The sequence below is a fragment of the Ammospiza caudacuta genome, chromosome 3 (assembly GCF_027887145.1).
Source record: "Ammospiza caudacuta isolate bAmmCau1 chromosome 3, bAmmCau1.pri, whole genome shotgun sequence".
Classification (NCBI taxonomy): Eukaryota; Metazoa; Chordata; class Aves; order Passeriformes; family Passerellidae; genus Ammospiza; species Ammospiza caudacuta.
The window spans coordinates 59975886-59991941 of record NC_080595.1 but is presented as its reverse complement, the minus strand read 5'-3'; the positions used below and the strand labels follow the sequence as shown (position 1 = coordinate 59991941).

The 16056-nt window shown below is 41.2% G+C and overlaps 1 protein-coding gene across 1 annotated transcript in view; it reads left to right on the top strand.

Annotated features, from left to right (window-relative positions):
• The first annotated feature begins 780 nt into the window (after positions 1–780).
• PLEKHG1 (pleckstrin homology and RhoGEF domain containing G1) overlaps positions 781–16056 on the top strand; it is a 125851-nt gene continuing 110575 nt past the window's right edge. The window contains exons 1-2 of the mRNA XM_058801049.1: positions 781–998; positions 12748–12816. The gene's annotated coding sequence lies outside the window, so the exon portion shown is untranslated. The remainder of the gene's footprint in view (positions 999–12747; positions 12817–16056) is intronic.

Below are 16056 nucleotides of genomic sequence, written 5' to 3'. Positions count from 1 at the left end.
GAATGAGGTTTCACAGGAAACCAAGAATTTTGTTAGGGCTCGGAGGAATAAGGAGCACTGAACAGGTATGAAGAATTCAGGCTTTATTTAAGCCAGTTTTTTTCTCTTTTGTGTGTGTCTTTTTAATGGTTTTTTTTTTTTTTTTTAATGTTGTGTTACTTTTAACACACCTTTCCAAAGAAGATGACCACGAAGCAGGTGTAATGTCTATCCACAACCTCTTGGAATTTGCTTTTCATGGGTCTGTATTTCGTGGTGGACTTACCCCCTTCGCATTTTGGCAATTTGGTAAACTCATTTACAGAAGCTCTCTCAGACCTGTGAATTGAATTTCAGACCTGTGGTGGAGGAAGAGGAGCCGGTTGGCAGCTCGGCGAGGCGGGGATGGGGCTCGCAGGGCGGAGAGGCTGTGACCTGACACACGGGGGAGGGCAGGAGAGCCCAGCGCTTTTCCCTCCGTGAAAACAGTAGCGGATTTTTAATTTTTTTTTTTTTTCTTTCCATCCCCCATTCCCTTTTCCTCCCTTCTTCTTGCCGAGGCTGTAATCCGACTGCTCTCTTTGGCTCCATTCCAGAGACAAATCCGAGTGTTTAATCCCCGTTCCCCCCTTTCCCAGCCTCGGGGGCTGAGGGGTGGCGGAGCAGGGAGGGGAAGGAGAGCCGAGCAAGCCCCAGCCCCGAGCCGGGCCAGGCCTCCCCGGGGAGGGGCTGAGGCAGCGGCTGGGCTGCGGGAGCTGCATGGAGGAGGGGAGTTGCACAGACTCCTCTGCCCGGCCGGCAGGAGGAGGAGGAGGAGGAGGAAGTTTGGCGATTAAGCGGCTGCCCGGAGCTGCAGCGCACGGAGTGAGCCGGGGCGCGGCCGCGGGCGCTGCGGGGCGGACAGCCGGCAGCCGCTGCACGGGCTGCGGAGCGGGGTGAGCTCCCGCACTCCACCCGCACCCCCGCGCCTGGATTTCCAGCGGGAGGAGGAGCGCTGGAAAGACGGCGAGAGGCTGCCGGTGAGCGCTGCCGGGGGCTTTGTTCGGTGGGGCGCGCCGGGGAGGGGGCGGCGGCTCCCGGAGCGGCTCCCGGAGCGGGGCGGGCCGGTGGGACGGGAGGCACCCGGTGTCCCGCAGCCCCCGAGACCGCGGCGGGGGCTCGGCAGCGCAGCGCGTTCGGTGAGCGCAGCCTTTGTGCGCTCCCGCCGCAGGCACCGTGCGCCCGGCTCCCAGCGCGGCCGCCGCGCCGCTTTGTGCTCCGCCGGGCAGCCCGGCCGAGCTGCACCGGCTCAGCCCGAGCCTGGCGGCGTCAGCGACTGTCAGCGGCGAGGGAGAAGGTACTTCTTTTAAAATACGATAAAATTCCATAGGGCCTCAGGTTCTGTGGGGATGCTTTAACAAACCCCCAAAACCCATCCTCTATTTAAAAAAATGTTTTAAAGTTAATGGGATTGTGATAAGTATGGCCTAAAGAGGTTTAAAAATATGATTGATCTATTGTTAAGTAGCAGGAGCTTTGATTCTGTGGCGAGGCAGTGGGGCAGAGCTGCCCTATAGGGTCCTGTATGCATTTCCCCATATCCTGCGCTCATCTTTTCCTTGCTTTGCGGGTCGTGTGTACTAGTCCCTGTTGCTGGAAGAGAAGCCCTTCAGATCTCATCCTTCAGTGACAGACCTGAGGCACTCGTTTCCTTCTTTCTTCACAAGCCACACTGCTCCAAGTATGAGAGAAAAGGACCCGAAACAAACTTAGATGAACGTTCAGCTGGTTTCCAATACGGTCTCTCTCTAGTTGGCTTTTTTTCCTCTTTTGATTATTAATTGGCAGGCACAGAAAGAGCTGTGGCCTTGCTTTTTTCTTTTAATGCTTACTGGTACTTCAGCAGTTTAGTAACCCTGCCTAGAGAACCTGATGACTTATAGGTGTGTTTTGAAAGCTGTGTAATAAGAGCCTACTAATAGTCATCTTTTGCTACTGTTTCATTCTTGGAGGGAGCAGTCTTTGCTGCTGGAGAGCTGCGGTTCGAATTTCCACAAGCGTTTGTTGCCCATGCCTCTAGCTAAATTTATAAAGGAATCCTGTTAGCTTGTGTGAAGCTAAATCTGGATGTAGCAACTCCTGGCTGCACAATTCACTGTGGTTGGCAAGGCACAATATATAGCTTCCTTGAGATTTATTTTTAGGGTTTTTCCCCCCTGGTGTGTGTAGGACACGTAGTTGTCATAACTTTGGGAACTCTTCACCAATGTGTGTGTGGGTGCTTTGGGATGAAAACATAAGAGTTTTGCTAAGGTTAGGAAATGTATTAATAGAGTGCTTGTCTCGAAAATATGAGAAGGCAGTTTGAGATTGGCCTCTTAATGAATATTGGTATTGTTCTCAGGTCCATGCAGATGCTTAGCTATTAAACTTGGACTCCACTTCTGCTCTGCGTTTTCAGTTGGCAGACTAGAAATAGTGCAGAACACTGATAAAAAGTTCAGTTTTAAATGTGTTCATTTATGGGAATGCTGGCTGTTTCTCACAGATCTGGAGAGCCCTAAGCCAACAATGTGGATCTGTGGCCACACAACTTAGTGCATCTCTGCAGAGGCATGTTATGATTCTAACACTAGGTGTTAAGGTGTCATTTTTCTTGCTGTTTTACTTTTGATTTTCCAAAAAACAAAAAGAGAAAGGAAAAACAAATAGGTTTGTAGCCTAATCAGTTTGTAATTTATAGTCTTACTTGATAACATCTTGCAAAGACAGCATTGACTTGATTTTTAAGTGGAAATCTTCAAGTAGTGAACCTAGTTTGTTGGCAGCTCTCATCATTTCAGGACATCTGCTAATGTGTTCTTCCTTGGGCAGGATGTGAGACTACAGATTAACTGTCTAGAGGCATACTTTGAGACTAAAGTGTTTCATTGTGAGGCCATGGAAAAAGGTAGAAAGGGTTTGGAACTAAGTGAACGCTTGGTACCTTCCTGTGTGGAAGTGGGCTGGTTTTGTCTAGGTTTTTTATGGGGTCGTGTTTTGGGTTTCTTTGTAGTTTTGTTTTGTTATTTCATTTTAAACCTTTGTTGTTCCCTAGAAGGGAAGTGAGAATACCTGCTTACTTTCCTAATAAGTGGCACGTAGTGAGCTTGGGTACTTTTTGCTAATGTTATTTGTGTAGGTTGGTTTGTTTGAACCTTTCACTGACACAGTCTTTCATGTGGCACCGGTGATAGTATTTCTGTGAAGTCATTTGGAGCAGTATGCATGTTTGAAAGCTGCCTTGTGTGCATTTATTTGGATTGGGCTGTTGTATACCTGTTGTCCTCTGCCTTTCATATGCTTGTGATTTCTTGGCTCCCGTTCAGGAAAGGCTTTTTAAAGCCCTGCTAACCAGATAGGGCTGTAGCAACTGACAGAGGCATTTACTTGAAGTAGTGCTTTATTGTCTTTGAATGCAAACACAGCAATGCAGAGCTGGTCTGTTTCTCTAACCATAGAACACTAACAGAACTGTAATTTGACATTGGCTTCTGCCATTTTATCTTGCTTTCTGGTAGCATCACCCATACAACTTTTAGGCTCTGGTGAGTACTTTTGAGATCAACCCAAAAATGGGGAAAATTACAAAATCTGCTGTTACTAATAGTGAAGAGTAGATCCACAGATTAGCCTGAGATACTGCTATTGAAAAAAGTTTATGTACAGAGGTGTCATCTCTAAAATTGTCAATCTCTAAAAAAGACCAATCCTAAACCAAAGCAATTCTTAGGGAAGGATACTGCAGAATGGATGGAGCTTTTTAATTTTATCTCTTCATTTTTTAAAGAATTCCAAAATAACAATATTTTAACAGATACTTAGCAGAGTTGTTAAAGTACGCCGGAGACTCATTCAACTGTTGGCTTTTATTTATTTATTCATTTATTCATTTTCTTCATGCTTGGCTGCATCAGTTGCAGTTGCTGGGCACCACTAAGTCTCTACTGGCCAAGCCAGAGCTGCAGCTCTTGGTCTTGGGAGCATGGGGTTGTGAAGAAGAGGGACCACATTTCTGGTTGGCAGCATGGCCCTGTCATGCACCCCAACTCCATAGGGTCAGGAAGTAATGGGAACATCCAAGCTGATGAAGGGAGCCATTTGCAGGCTCCATTAGAAGTGTTTCTCAGATTGGACATGTATAGAGCTGTGGCAGTTATGAATTAGAACAAAGGAATTAATCTGATGCATCTGATGCTCTTTTGCATTCAGTTGTGTTGAGAAGGAAGGTTGCTGTGTTAAAGAAATGTTTTATTGACATGTTAAATTAATTATGGCTTTAAGTTATTTTGCCATAAATTTCTTAATTGCCTAATATAGTGAACAGATAGATAATATATATCTAGAATATATAATAATAATATATCTAGATGATAATATATCTAGAAGATAGAATAGAAGATAGAATAATAAAGTATGAAAAAATATAGGTTAATAATGTAATGTCTACTGAAGACATTTGGAGAGACGGTGATCCTTTTATAATAAACTGGATTTTTTTCTGGTGGGGACAATGAGGATGTCTTACCAGTACTTACTCTAAATGACATTCTGTTTCTGTAGAGTTAAGAGGGGGAGGTGGGGGAAAAGAATTTTTGCAGCCCTCAGCAAAGTCTGGAGTGACTGAAAGGCTTGCAGAACTGTTGCTGAATGGTTAATTCTGAGAACCTGCATTACTGTCACTGCACATAGAAAGTTGTAGCTAGTAGAACTGTCAATGAGGAAAAAAAAGTGGAAGAAAGTGTTATTCTTGTAGACTTAGAATGCAAAGGATGTAGAGCCTAGATTTCTCCGCCACTTTAGAAAAGCCTCACACACCACAGTGAGTGGTGAAACCACAAAACTGGCCTCGGAACGGGAGTAAAGGGAATGAAGAGTAAAGTCAATCTTAGTGCAGTGGCAACAGTTGCAACTCTAAGTACAGGAGTCTTTTATATATGTGGATGAGAATACAAAAGATGAATGTGAACAGATTTAATAATAACTAAAGGTACCAGTATGGCCTGTTGGTATTCATTAATTAAAAAAAAAAAAGGTGTGTGACAAACTATCTCTTAGTGCTTAAAGTCTCCCAAATCACTTAAGGATATAAACTTTTTTTTTTTTTTAATGATGTTTGTATCAAATAGGTGAGTCTAGGCTGATTCACCAAAAGTTGAGTTTATATGAACTTGGTCTGAAATAGGCTTAACCATGAACTTGATTACAAATACAGGAAGAGAAAGGGGCCTAGTCAGGGAGGACTGGGGAAGGAAATGGAGGGGAAAACTGCTTATACTTATGAAGGAGGCCTGAAAGAAGCAGTTGTCTAAGCCATGCTACAACTCTTTAAACCATTCTCATCTCTTGACTGGGGTGCCTACTGAAGTACCTGCATGTGGGAGTGGTCACTACCTGTGTTTTCACTAATCACAATGCAGAGCATTGCTGGTAAAATACAAAGCAAGGCAACACTGTGAAAATTTATCTGTAAGAGTGACTTCATGCATTTGACTTGATTCTTTTATTCCTTCCTCAACATGAGCTCCACTAGTGCTGCTTCCTAATGTTCTCTGGGACCATGATGATTATGCTAGTGGAGGCTGCATGTGTTTTTTATAAGGGTAATGAACAGGTATAAATTGAGCTGGCAGCAGTTTCCCATGTAAACTTTAAACTGAAGCAGTGCTAATTAACTTTGAATCCTTTAAGTCTTGCTTGCCTGCTCTGAGTTTCAGACTGCAAGTGGTGCCAAACCTCTTCCTGTAAGCATACATTCTGTAGAAACTTGCTTGTGAGCCCTGCCCAGATGTTTTAAAACCTAACTTAATGAATGCTAACATTTAAATATTTGAACCTTCATATCCATTCAGTGTTTCAGGATCACGCTCCAAGCATTAATATCATTCAGCTACTGTTTTGTGCTGATAAGATGCATGCTTCCTTTCCCTGGAAGTACAGAGCAGAGATAAAAAGTGTGTCATGGCTACAGTGATTGAATCACCTGCTCATTTGCTTGCTCACAGCCATTGGAGATAAAACCTTGGGGAGAGGATGGATGTTTGGGTTGTCGTAAGGAGCGGTATCGGGAACAGCGTAACAGCCGGTTTCTTTTCATGGTCATGGCTGACATCTTCCAGCCCTGTCATCTGGGTGTGGGCTTCAAGGTTGGCCTCTGCCTTTTAATTAGCCCACATAAGGAGTCTCTAGCTCCTAGATTTAGTGCATAGGCTCTAGTGCTTGTACTTTCTCCTGTCCTTCCCCTTGTGTTATGCAAAGTTATCTGTAAACACAGACAAGTTTTCCTCCCTAACCTCCTGTAAACATTGGTTTGTTAAAGTATTTAGAAAATGTTTACCCTCAAGTATGTCCCCTAAGATTAGATACACTGTCTGCTGCAGCTTCATTGTGATTTCTACATACTGGAATCAATGTGTTGTTCGGGGGGGGTTTCTTTCTGTCTTTGTTTCTTTTTCAGTATTTGCATTGCCTGTCCCAGTGAGTCCAGATCCATAGCTAATGTCCCAACATGTTTCAGAAAGGCAGAGACAGAGCAGCTTCCATTCTGCTGCTGCCACTGGTCTGTGGTGCTTCAGTATAAAGTAACATAGTGCTTTGTGTCCTTGATGTCTGATATGGGGGAAAAATGATAGTTCCTTCTTTGTAAATAATTTCGAAAATAGGTGAGATGAAGAACTACTTATTTGCACGTCAGAAATCTTTATCACTTCAGTATGCACAGAGCTTTCCACTTATTGTTTTAAACTGAAACCAAGTTAATAGCAGAAACTTGGGTTTGGCTTACAAGCAGTATTGGTGCTGCCAAGATGAGCATGCTTCATACTCAAGTGCTTGTGAAGCTTTCTCACTGTTTAGTTTCCAGTCCCTTCTCCCTATCCTGATAACAGGCCTCGTGAGGTTGCTCAGAGAGCTGTCACACCTCAGTGTCTGTGTGATGGCATCATAGTTCATTTGCTTGTGTCACATCACATTCAGTTGCTTGTGGAAGCACTAATTTCTCTGAAGAATCAGCAGTCAGCCTATTTGAGTGGTAGACAAAGATGTGTTTAGCAATAAACCATTACTGAATTTGGAGAGATAGTTTGCCTTCCCTCATACTCTACCAGCATGTGGTTTGTAACATCTTTCTGTCAGTCTCTTCTGGTAATTGTCAGTCTCTCTCAGGTTGGATGAATCTGAAGTCATAAATCTCTGATTTGCTTTATCTTGGTCATTCTGTGCTCCTCCTGCCTTGAAAAGGGTTGCTGTCTGTGTCCTGCTAGCAGACAGGACCACTTAGTCCACTCCTCACTGGATACAGCCTCTGGCAATCCTTGCCTTATCAGGTTGGTTGCACTGTGAAGGCTCTTCTGCCTGATGGTATGAGGAGATTGTCTCCATCATCTCTTCCTCCTGAGCTTGAACTCATTCAATCTCCTGAGTTTTCCCAGATTTCTGGGAAAAGCTGCTGACTTTCTTAAGTCAGTACCGTGCATCAGGCACAGTGTAGATAGATGTTTTGGTAGGCCACTCTAGAATACTGTGATCTGTTATTAAGTGGAAGTAAGTAATTTCTGAGGGCATTAATGACCATTTAATCTCCAAGATTTTTTTCTCGTATCTTGGGACTGCCCAAGACTGACTTGGCATGCTTGTGCTCCTCCATTGCTTTAGATAACATGGGTCCTAAATTCATATTGGAAATATCTGTGCTAGGAGAGTCGGTGCTAAGCACATTTCTCAGGTGAAAAGGACAAGTTTTCTGCAGACCTTCCCTTCAGGAATTGTTTTCCATTTTCTTAGAGCCTGCCAGAGGGAAGTGCAGACCAGAGCACTAAGAAAACCCCACTTCTAGTGTGAAGGACAGAGTGGTTTGCTAAGACACAAGCCATGCTGGGCAGATTTTAGAGCTGATCTCCTGGTGCTGACTCATCCTGGTGATCTCAGTTACTGCAGTTTGCACTTTGCCACTTTACCTGCAGCAGCTGTCTCCTTGGCAGTGTGGCTTGTTCCCAACACAAGTGTGCTTCCTCACTTGTGGCTGTGCATGCTGACAGGGTCACTTGTGTTTTTCATCTTAGACCTAGGCTGTCCTGCTGCTGCCAAGCACACTGCAGATCCAAAAGGATCCATGCTGAAGAGGTTCTTTCTGCAACCTTGCAGCAGAGGATCCTGCTGATAAACAACCTTTGCTCTCAAACACAGATTTGGCTCTTGCACTCCTCAGGCCCCTTTAAAGCAGTTTGTTCATCCAAAGCACAGAATAGGTGTGCTTTGGATGACTCAGAATCCAACAAGGTCAAAGCAAGGAGAATAGGTCATTTTTTTTCTGCCCTGTTTTGGTGAAGCATTGGTGTGATTGGGACCTGTAATATGCACAGGTAGGGTATGGAGGAGAAAGGTTTTCTCCCAGACACCACTGCATGCTGTTTGTATAGGATAGGGGCTGCAGCTGCTTTTCAAGGAAGAATTCTGCAAAAAACAAAACCATGATGATCTCATTTGCTCTATTCAGAAGAAAAGCTGGTCATCAGCCTTTGTTACTGAAGACCTGTTGCTTGTGAGTCTCTTTTCATCTCAAGAGGGGACAGTGCTGACACACATACCTGACAGATGCACCTGCCCACCCTGGCTGTGTGCATCATGCAGCTCCTGGAGCTTCCACAGGGGTCTGGATGCTAGGGCCATCTGGGTGCTTCTTTGTTGGTGCTGTCTCACAGGGAGTCTGCCCACTAAATGTTATGGGTTTTTTCCCTTTTGCTCTTTAAATCAATGTCAGTGTTGCACAAAGAGTTCTTTCACTATTTAATAGAGGATCAGTGATGTCCATCCTCTGATGATTTTAGGAAAATGTACTGGGTTGCTTCCTTTTATTTGTTAATTATAAATATTGAGTCATATCAGGGGGTGATTAGTTCTGGTATCTGGATCACAGTTACTTGTCTATGCCCATACTTGCCCAGTGCTGGCTTCTTTCTGGGGACAGTTTGAGGTCATAGCAGGGATGGTCTGGAGGAGTTCTGGCAAAGACTCACTCAGCTGTTGACCTTGTCATGCAACTCACCTTTGTGCTGTTCACTGTTGTGAATGGGTAGAGTGAAAGAAACTCCTGGAGCTCTGCATGAACTTAGTCCATGAAATTAGCTTAATGTGTCTGGGAAAGCTCTCAGCTGATTGCATGTGGAATAAATCCGTTTGCTTGGGATGTGGTGCATTTTCCGTCTGTTAATGGGTTCTGTCGTGCACTGAGAAGGTGCTACAGCATGTGGCCTTCCTGTAACAGCAAACTGCATTCCTCAGCCAGAAAAGCTGGGCTTTAGGAACTGGCACATAGCTCAGTAAAAGTCATGTCAAATAAATTTTTACTTTAGTCCTCCTCTCTGGTGATTAAACTTGCACAATGGTTTGCTGTCTAGCACGTGTGAACATCTACTAAGGATTTTATTCTGAGCTTTTCTTAGAGGGTCAGTATGTGGAATTGTTCAGCAAGTGTTTGTTTTAAAATGCTACAGTATGCGTTGACACAATTTTATTATGTCCAATGTGCAATAAAATCCAGGTTGTAGGGATGGAGTTGTATGGGTGTATGAGGTGTGGCTGGGGACTAGGTGAGAGCAGGAATGTCAATAAACAGAATGAATATCTTGATATCCTACTTGAAATGGAAGCAAATTCCCACCTGTAATTTTGTGGAACACAATTACATGTAGTTGAGTGGCTCTGGGTTACTGTAGTCTTTTAGCCTGGCTGAAATGGGATAAGGAAATTATTTAAAAGCAGAGATTTCAAAGCTCAGACCTCATGATTTGAGGGAGCCCGTTAACTGGACTAAAGTGATAATGTTAGCTTTCACCACACTGAGAGAGTCAGTAGAACACAAGGGTTATGTGTCATTTACACTTCTTAGGGAAACTGAGGTAAAGATAATCTCAGTGACAAGGGATAAAGTAAAGCACCCATCCTCTTACTGAAAATTATTTTGCTTGCCTCCCAGGTATGCTAGAGTATACTTGAAAGGAGCACCTCAATTTTACAGCATTTTGAAAGATAGTTTTCAATGTTAGGGGCTTTTAATTTAACATTATAGTGTGAACCCCAAGTTCCAAAGTGTTTTTCACAGGAGAGCCAGACATTATGGTTCAAGTCAGTTTAAATATCTGAATGCAGGTTTCTTTGGTGCTTTTGCTATGCTATTTGCTTGATGCTTTAACCCTATGTATTTTCTAAAAGTGATTAAGAAGTCAAGCTTTTTGTTAATAAGTGTTAATAATATATTTCTAGACTAAGACTATTTTAAATCATGCAAACTTTTTAAAAATGAAATGGAAATTGCAGGACAAATGGTGTATTTGTTAATCGCTTTCTTGAAGGAAACATGCAACATCTTTTCTTCATGGTAGTTTTTCTAGTACAAAAGTGTTCAATTTTCTTACACTGATGGTTAAGAAATAAACCACTGAATTGATAAAAAAATTTCACAGGATGAAAAATTCATTTTCCTTACAGATTAACCTGTTTTATAGTGTGAAGATAGTAAAATCATTAGAAAACCTTCTTGGAAAAGTTAAAGAAGGCTGATAGAACATTCTGTAGCATCCAAGATCTTGTACTTTAGTCAATTTGGATGTCACTGTCTCAGATCATGCATTAAAAGGTTTTGAAAGGCCATTGTATCTGCTGGGGGTTAGAGAATATCTCAGCTTTTAGCAAATAATTTTACCCTAGAATTAAGAAAGTGTTGTTGATGAAACTACTGTCAAACAAGAGAGCCCCAGTAAAAAGTGTAGGCTTCTTTGGGGTTATCTAGATTCCTGATTTTCATTTATTCATATATAATGTATATTATATATATATATACACAAATGTGTGTATATTTAAATGGTTATATTGTCAGTCTGTTTTTTTTTTTTTTTTCTAGGGTTCTTAAGGAGACTGGGTTCTCAAGCAGTTGAAATTGAGTCCTTTGACTCTGGAGGATTTGAGGCTAGGGAAACTTACATGATAAGTGGAAAGTAGGATGGTAATTATAGGTCACTTTGCATTTCTGTTTTGCTTAATTTAAATCTGAACTACAGTCAGGTGGTTGGGAATTTGAATGTTACAGCTGTTACAGTCTGATCAGAGGAACTCTGTGAGACTACTCATGTAGTCTTCTTCAGATTCCTCGAAATGTTAGTGGAGACTGCTCTGTGTCTTCAGTTGTTAAAAGGAAAGACTAAGTGAAGGAAATAAAATTATTGCTGTAGTTGTCACTCGGTGATATCAAAAGAAAAAATATACTGTTTTAGTCTGTGAAATTATCTGCTAATTTATTGCTATAAAGATAGCATGGAGAAGGCAAATATATTGATATTTTATTAAAAGAAAATTTCAGATGGATTTGTTTTTTGTATTTAAAAATGTGTTTATCTGTAGATGAACATTATGCCCCATTAGCAAGATTGAATTGATGGCATTACTGTTGAAGTTAAAAATAGACCAGTATTTTTGAAATGTGTTTTTGAAATAAAAAATTTTGTCTGTTTATGATTTGGGTCAGCTAGACCAAATTAACTTGGACACTTAGCAGGGTCTCTCATTTATTCTGGCATAAGAACAAGCGTTGGGCAGAGCTTCCCAGTCTCAGAAAACTGATGGTGGTGAGAGGCCTCCATAGTGTTCCCAGCCAGCTGAATGCCTGAGGTATTTTGCCATACAGGAAATCAATTGCAGCTGAATGTGCACTGTTTCCATTTCAAGTATATAAACAGGCCTTATGATGGTATAAAAAAAGAAGAAAGATATTAAATAGTTTCTTGAAAGTTCAGAACAGGAACATTTGATGTTCAGTTTCTGTGGATTCTTCACTGTCACCTTTGGCTCAGTCCATGGCACGAAAAGAGCACAGAAGGAGAGGTGAATTAATGTTGGATACTGTAGAAAAGGGAAATGTAAAGCAATGTCTTAGAGAAATGAAAATAATAAAAAAGGTATCCTTGTTCAGTTCCAGTTGATATTCTGCTGAGGCTGGGAGGGGTTACAAGTTTAGCAGAGGGAATGAGCTCTTTCCCTTGTTAAATCAAAAATCCTCCATTTTTAGGCTTCAAAGCAGGCTAATAAATTTTGTAAGAAAAAGCTGCGCCGCAATTCTACCTAAATAGCTGGGGTTGGTAGGAGAAACACTATTTTTGTTCAGATATTTATCACGCTTTGTTGACCTTGTGAAAATACCTAGATTTGGTGGAGGTACCAGGCAGATCACAGTGACCTATATCTCTGATGTGCTTTATAGACCACTGATGTTGCTTACCAGGGAAGTGAGGGCTCATTTGGACAGAGGTTTCCAAGCATTAAAGATAATTATGTTGAGAATCAGCTCTAACAATTTCCAGAAGGAGTGTGGCCTGGAGCCCTTGGGGTTTAGAGCTTGGGAACCCAGCAGTACTTCCTTGCTTAAGCACAGCCATACAGCATGGCATAGGCAAGCTGTCTGATCCACATTTTTAAAGATATGTAGGTAGGCAGAAGTGATAAAGGCTCTTAATAGGATTTTCAGAATGACATTAGTGTCTAATTCCTATTCAAAGTCTGACTCCTTAGCTTGTCTGAACTGGATTCAGCCTGTGCTATGTTTTATTCAGCTGCTCTTTCGGACAGAATGGGAGGTGTTCGTACAGCAAGCGTGACTTAGGGGGAATAAACCGAGGTGTGCCTAGACCCCTGCTGAGCTGTGCAGCTGAGCTCCCTTTTATCCTTTCTCTAATTCCATAATTTCCACTCTCCTTTCTGCAGAATGCCAGAGACTCAACAGAGGAGAGGAAAAGTGACTCCATTTTGCCCAACCAAACAGCGACATATTAGGTGAGTACTCTACCAGGTAAATTTTTTTACTATTATTTTTACATTTTTTCTTTAACATTATTTTAAATGTGAGATGATTTTTGGTGTGTCTCTGACTGAGAGGATTACCACTGGTGTACAGTGAATGTGCCTCAGGTTAACCATGAGGCTGCTTAGTGTCCAAACCCACAGTAGGTCACTGTGCTGAACAGCCTGGCATGTGGGTTAGCCAGGAGAGAGGGTGTTCCTCATGTGCACACTAGTGGGGTTTTATGCCCATTAAATCCAATTTTGGGGGGCACCTAAGCAGTTAGGGGAGGTTAACAGTTCAGTTTTAGCATTTGTTTCTGAAATGGAGGTTTTACTAAAGATCTGTAGCTGAATTTTTGTTCAGTGTCTTGATTCTCTCCCTTTTGGAAGTGAAAGTACCAGTTTTATGGAGAAACAATGTACCTGTGGGGAGATCCAGGACAACTTTGTTCTCCTGAGATTTCCTATGTTAGTCTGTGTCATTTTAGCTTATTTTCTAGTGATTTAATTTTGTTTATATAATCTCACTGCCTGGCAGTCTTGGAGCATCTAAGAAACTTGGGAACATAGGAAAAAAGGAGGTTTACATGCCATGGAAATGCAACCTGATTGTCATAACTGATTTCACTCATTGACTATCTGAAGCAAATCAACATTCCAGAAAACTTCTCAATAGGACTGGAAGGAGACTCTACAGGAAATAGTCTCCTTCTCTATTTTCTCTCTCATATGAGAGCTTTAGGCAAGATCCCTTTTTCCTCCTCTCCAACAAGAAAGATTCCTGGTGCCAACCTAAAGGAGTCTTTTCTTCTCTCTGAAAAAAGCAGACATTCAGTGACTAACAACTCAGTCACTGCTATTTGGAAAAACTTGATGCCTTACAGGTAATCTGCTTCACTCCTTGCAGTGCTACTGTTGAAAGCAGCATAGCATAGATAAGTATATTTAAAAAAAAAAAGGTGAATTGTGTTAATTGCCTCTCTGGCTTCTGTGGCCTGCAGAAGGAATACTAATATGCTATATTAGACCACTAATTAATAATATTTATTCTTTTTACCTTACTGTTAGTGGGGCTTGTAGTATAATTTTGTAGTATATATTTATGATCCAATTGTGTTCAAGTGTTTATGAAATTTTAGAAGAATGGCAACTTTATTTTGACTCCAGTGCTTTGAGATTGCATAACTGTAATAAAAAGACACTTGCAGGACTGTGTAGCACTAGATTAAAGCTTACATCTGACAAACATTAATGAGATCTTACTTTCCTTTGGATCCAAGGGAGAACAGTCTCTGTAAGCAGAAAAATGTTTTGTGGAGACTGCAAGAGGAAAGACCAGAAATTCCTCTTCAGCCTTTTCCAAAAATAGCAAGATTTTAATAAGGTTGCATGTTTTAACATGCATTAGAGAAAAATAATTGTCATGACCTAAATGCAGTACACTAGTTCTCTGTCTTATTTGCTGATAGTTAATTACTAGCATATTTTTTTATCCACAAGCATGGAGGGGCTGTACATTCCCATCTTCCACACAGGAAATAATTTTATTTATTTAGCTTGAAGTTTGTGCATACCCAAATGCATGCAAAGTATTTGCCTAGTGACCTTAGAGTGAATTATTTGCACAAACTCTCCCCCTTTCCTGATCTCCAGTTAATTTCAAGTGTGCTGCTTGGCCTTGGTTTTGATTTGCAGTGGTTTTATTGTGTTTTCATGATGAACAAAAAAGCTAACCAGACCAGCAGACTAAAATAACCTCTTTTCTGAAAGCAGAGATAACATGGATTGCTCCTGTGGCCTAAGATGCAGAGGATTTCCTAAGATTCTTTGGGATCCCTGGCAGACAAGCATTCACTGTGAAGTGCTTCAAAAAATTGTTGTGTCAACAAAGCTGGAGTGTGTGGGAATGTATCAGCTAAGGGGATAAGGCATTCAAGGACTGGATGAAGTGCATATTGTAAGGAATTCATTTTGTGGGAAAAAGGAAGAAACAGAAAATATGAGGACTGGTGTTCTGTAAAAATAGGAGCTTAATGGTTTAGGCAGATACAGCTTTGAGGGATGGATGTTGAACCTTGCCAAATAACCACCAGTAATTTTTCCAAATTTGCTTTACGTGTCAGGCTTATATCTGGAACATCTAAGAATATTTTCATTCTGAAAAACTTTTGGGGGTGGTGGGGGGAAATGCTTTATGAAAATTGTTTCTATTTTGTTATTATCCATTTGAATTACATAACAATATTGTCTGTTTTTAATTGTTTCAATAAGTTGGTGGTTAGAATATCTTTAGAAGGATTAAAATGGGCTTCAGCATCTATTAAATCATAACATGTGTAGCAGAAAAGGAAACATTAGATCAATATACTTTATTCTGACAATTCCATGTGACTTTAATATGCAGTGTGTTTATGCTAAAAGTCAATACATTAAAAAAATTCCTTGAACATTTTTGCATCACTGAATGCTTTGTTTAGGTCATGCCTTTAGTGGTGTGAGGGCTTGCAAATCTGTGTGGGGGTGGAGAGGAATGATCCTATGCCCACGTATGAGCTTTTCTGTAAGTTGGGTCTATTTTTGGTATGCAATGAAGCAGAGGTACAGAGTGAAAATAAGGGTTCAGTTGCAATGTGAAGGCCTGTAAAAGCTTTCCTATTGTGGGAAGTGCGTACCAAGCTCTTAGAGCAGTTGCATTAGTGTCCATGGGAATATTTGGAGTTTAATTTAGCATGCTAGATTAGGGCCTAATACCTTAATTAAGGCTCACATTTTTAATAAGTTTCCTGCAAACCCTTTGTGGCTGACTACAGTTGTGGAACAGACATAATATAAAGCCCATGTCTAGGGTTTACTGTTGTTGGCAGTTTTATGAAAGCTGTCATTCTATTTCAGAGTGATGAAGCTGACCAGCAAACGTAGTCTTTAATGGAAGGATTCACAGATCTGAATAGACTTCTTAAAAAATTCTAATCCAAATAATTTATGCCAGTGATGTATTGAAATTCTATGTACCTAGTACATTTAGACTGATGTTTTTATAAAAATTGTGATAACTGTTTTAGAAAAGCCTTTGTTAATTGATAAAACGGCTTTTTCAGATAGAGGCTGCTTAATTCTCTTGTCAGTTCCCATGTTTGCGGTTTTCTGCTATGGAAAGCACTAAATGTATTTTCTGAAAAAGTTCAGAAATAATATAATTAGGATTTTTTTGGTGTAACTTGTAGGCGAAGT